The sequence below is a fragment of the Apis dorsata genome, unplaced genomic scaffold (assembly GCF_000469605.1).
Source record: "Apis dorsata unplaced genomic scaffold, Apis dorsata 1.3 scaffold_176, whole genome shotgun sequence".
Taxonomy (NCBI): domain Eukaryota; kingdom Metazoa; phylum Arthropoda; class Insecta; order Hymenoptera; family Apidae; genus Apis; species Apis dorsata.
In genome coordinates, this window is record NW_006263463.1 from 639,343 (window position 1) to 644,073 (window position 4,731).

The 4,731-nt window shown below is 30.2% G+C and overlaps 2 long non-coding RNA genes across 4 annotated transcripts in view; one reads left to right on the forward strand and one right to left on the reverse strand.

Moving 5' to 3' along the window:
- Nucleotides 1–4,731, reverse strand: part of LOC116185439 — a 24,324-nt gene continuing 19,593 nt past the window's right edge. For all 3 annotated transcript variants that reach the window (XR_004150295.1, XR_004150293.1, XR_004150294.1), the window contains exon 3: nt 1–152. This is a non-coding gene — a long non-coding RNA (uncharacterized LOC116185439). The remainder of the gene's footprint in view (nt 153–4,731) is intronic.
- On the forward strand, nt 1,942–4,726 carry LOC116185441. The gene is made up of 2 exons (XR_004150297.1): nt 1,942–2,857; nt 3,120–4,726. It is a non-coding gene; the product is annotated as an uncharacterized LOC116185441 (long non-coding RNA).

The following is a 4,731-nucleotide window of genomic DNA, read 5'->3' on the forward strand; positions in this document are numbered from 1 at the left end:
TTTGTCTATCTTGTGACAGGGTTGCTGTTCCCTCTCCCAACTCCAATTCTTCTTCCCAGCCCCAACTGCCGAGCATCCTCCTCCGAAAATTCTCTTCTTAGGCGAACACTTTTCTCTTCTTTCTTAATTGTCTCGTACCTCTAGTCAATGTCCTGCATAACAGAACGTGTTTCAAAAAGGTTACTATAGAATTTTGCAAGTATTCGATTCTCACAACGCTTGGGATTATACTTGTCTCGTTTGTTTCGTGACGATCTCTTAAAAGTAACAAAAACTACCAAGACCTCGGTATTTTTATATTCCAGTAATTTCTCCCCCTCCCTCTCATCTTCTATTATACATCGACGATGAGTTGTTAACTCCTCCATCTTTTTGGTATAAAGAGTATGGTCTTTAGGACATAAATATAGTTGAGAATAAAATGATAGAAACAAATGTTCTTCTCTCTTTTTCGAATTTTATTCTCAAATTTACTCGTAGATTTAATATAAATACATTAAACAAGGATATTTTTATTTATTAAAATTATGCATATATTATAATCAAAATTCTTAATCTTAATTAAAAAAAATAATATTAGAAATATTTATGCTTAATAAATAATCTTTTATCTATTATTTATTATATATATATATATAGAATTAGTTCTCAAGTTAACTATCAAATAAATTTAATAATTCATTCTTATATTGCTATATTTTTTCTCGTCAATCACTATTAATATTATTAAATTTTATTTATTTTTTTTAAATTTCCAAACTATTTATCATATTATCTTTTTAAATTATTTGATCGAAAAATAATTCTAATCTTATTTTAATAATATCATAAATACAAATAGAATTATACATAATGACATAGCAAGATAATAGAACAGATTAATATTCAAATAGAATAAACCACTAATCTAAAGAAATTAAAAGTGATTCTCAAATTACAAGTATGTCTCGATTATCGTTCGTAATGGAAACCACTTTTTCTCTCGAATTACCGCGGTTTATTATCTACATCGCGAGAAAAAATCATATCGAAATCAATAAATTGCATCGAGCTGGTTCATTTGCTATGGAACCAAATAAAATTTTAACATTGAACGTTCAATAGTATAATTCGATATATCGAACAAAAACTTGTGACGAAAAGTGTTCAATTTGTATAATCAGATTTTACACATGTCGTTACAAAACGATCCCGAAGCTTATGAAACAACTGTTGATTGCGTTCTTCCAAACATTTCTTTCAAAACTTCTTTCGTTTGTATATATACGAAAAATTAATATCAAAAAAAGTATCACAAATATTTTTTTTCTAACAATAAATATTAAGTGATATATTTTTAATTTAAATAAAAGTTACTATATTAAACTAAAATTACTATATCGTGAGAAAATATATATAAAAAAAAAAATTAAAATTAAACATCAAATTCAAATTTGATACTTTTAACAAAGTTACGAAAGAAACTTTTTTGTATACAAATAAAAAAATGAAGTTAAAAATATGTGATTGCTATATATAAATAATTTGCAAAAAAGAATTAATTCAAAAAAAATTACAGGATTTCTCATTACTGATGATGAATATTTTTGAATTGACATTAAAAAAGAAATTTGTGAATTAAATATTTGATAATTATATATTCAATAATTTATAATTACATATAATTTAATATTTTATATAATTCAAATAAAATACAAAATAATCTTACAAATTATATTAATAATAAATTAAACTAGAATCTCTTCTTTTCTAATATCAATCTTTGTTTGAAACAAAGAATTTATTAACATAATGTATAAAAAAGTAGTTTGAAGATATATTATTTATAATATAAAAAGTCAAAAATCCAACGAACCTCAAATATTAGCAATTTAGAAAATTGTCTGATAATTGCGTAAATAAAATCAATACATTAGTTTACACTGAATACCATGATATTCGCATTTTTTATATACACTCTAATAATTCAATAGTTGGGGTCAGAATAAAATCACAAAGAACGAAAACGTCCAAGCTTTGGTATCGAATATCACTTCGACCTTCAAGCTGACAGGAATCATCTTAAAAAACACAGCACGACACAAATGTATACACAACTCGCGATTCACGTGTGCGAGCTGTAACGAGAAACAGAGATTGGCACGCGCGACATAACCTATTCAAGAAATCACCGTGTTTCTTTCGCAAAGCGGAGAAAAACGATTGCGCTTTGAGCCGGCTCTCACTTCCGTAGCAGTGCCCGACGAAGATTCCAGGGGCGACTAACGAGTAGTCAACAGGCACTTAGTCGCCGCCGCCACGAATTACGGAGAAGTAAGAGTGCGCGCACACACAAACGGCTGAGGAAGCACACGCACGGTGGAGACGCACTCGCGAAAGCGAACAAACGAACGTGAAACGAGAACTAGATAGGAAAGTTTCGAGGTGAGACAAAGTCGATCTCGCACATCGATTGGAAATCACGCGTAACACATTGATCATAGTAGTACATCTACCCCAATCACGTCTTGATTCTCTGCATATGGAAAAATGAAAGAGAGGAAACAATGGGAAGAAAGATGAAGAGGATACGATATTAGTTTCTCACTGCGAAACAAGGATAAAACATATATGCGTGACGTTCTTATCTTAGGTTTGAGTGAGCAAAACAATAAACAGAGGGGAAAAATAGTGAAAAAGAAATAGGAAAAAGAGTTAAGAGAGTGAAGAATAAAAAAAAGAAAAAGAAAGAGAAATGTTACCACGCTTCTTCGCGTCCTACTACCTTCGACGCGATCGCTACACTGATACTGAACCGAGTTCGCCCCGTGGCCCAAGTTCTTGGAGGAAAACAACGCGCTCTCGTGATCGGCGTAGTGTGAGTAAAGGACTAAGGGGGAATGCACTAACCTCGCTACTCCCTACCACGAGGCTGACTCACGTTGTGCCTGCCTTGCCTGCTCCGAAACTCTCCGCCATTGTGGCGTATCGGTCGGTCGACTCTTTCTTCCCCCTTTCTCCTTTCCTTCTCCCACTCTTTCGTCTTCTCCATCACTTCTTTCCTTTACTCTACTCTTTCTGTATCTTCTTCTCTTTCTCTTTCACAACGTTAACATAATATTGTGGACGCGCGTTTACAGGTACGTGAGGGTGGTCGAATGTCTACATGTGTACCGGGACGAAATTCAAAACCTGTTACGTGACGCCCAGAAGATAATACTGGTGTCCGAGCCAAACTTGTCCATTTTCGATTTGAAATTCTTATCGTCTACCTTCGATTGGATTTCTTTTTCAAAAAATCATTCTCAGTTTGTTTTTTTACCTATTATAATTTTCAATCGATTAGATAAATGGAAAAATTAATTTCTCATTGTTTTGATTCTGCCACGAAAAAGCAATTCTATTCAATGTTCATATTATTATTCCGTTTTAAAACATGACCATTTTAAGAATGCAAATATATTTCAAAATGTTTATCGTCTTCTCAATAAAACTAGTGCGGAATATTATAAACATAATGTAACAAATAATCGTTGTTTAATATATTTATTTTAATTATATTTAATCTTAATCAATTTAATTAAACTATAATCAACTACGTTTTTTATTAAAAAGAAGTGAGAAACTTTGAAACGATCAGATATATACATTATTATTTAAAATTACTCTCAAGATAAATATCTTCTAGGATAATGTATCTAATTATATATAGATAAATCTATCGAACTTGTGATATAAAATACAAAATTAAAAAATTTCAGAAAAAATATTTATTACAGAGAAACTTCTGACGATTCCAATTAATCATATGTACAATATAAATATATAATATCTTCACACTTAGATCAATGAATTTGTGACACTGATACACGAATCATGTATCGTCAAGATTAACTTGCTACCATCAAAGTAGAAATGAGTCATCATGCATGAGTAATATGATAAAACTAGGTTTCTAATTGTTATATAGTTATACTAATATAAAATACACGCGTATGGGCATATAAAAACAAAAGAAAAGAAATATATTAATTAGTTACATATTTTAATTCTTCGTTTATATTTGTATGAAATTAAATAAATTAGTAAATAATTTATAAATAGAGAAAATTTGCATAATTAACACCAGGAATAGATAACATCGTTATCGATGAACGTATTTAATACTATTTCACTTAAATTGCTTGCTTCTTCCAAGAAAATGAATACAATACGAGAAAGGAAAGAGAAAAAAAAAAAAAAAAAAAAAAAAAAAAAATAAAAAAAAAATGACTTGTAGAAAATAAAGTCTAAGAAACTTCTTGGCATCTCTTTGGCTTGTTTACGTCGATATCAACGGCGTGTCGCGTTACTAGTCATTCGATATTGTCAAAACAGGAGACTTCTTCAGAAAAGACAACCAAGGGATGAAGTTACCCCAATAGTGATCGAAAAAGCCTACCAAAAATACTGTTCTAATTCAATTAGAGTAGGGTGCACGCGATGCGCAAAGGAAAGCACATATATTCAAGGGAATTACATTTTCGAAAGTAATTAAATTAACGTCGAAAATGTAAACATTGACAAAAAACTACATAATACAGCAAGGTTTTAATTTTGCTTTAACGACTAACAGCTTGAACAAACTTTACGAGCAATTCTTTATTTTACATTCGTTTTGATTGGTAACGCTTGCAGTTATAACGATTTTATTTTCATTAATAAAAACAAATGTAAAAAAAAAAAAAAAAAGGAAGAGAAAGAAAGATGGGA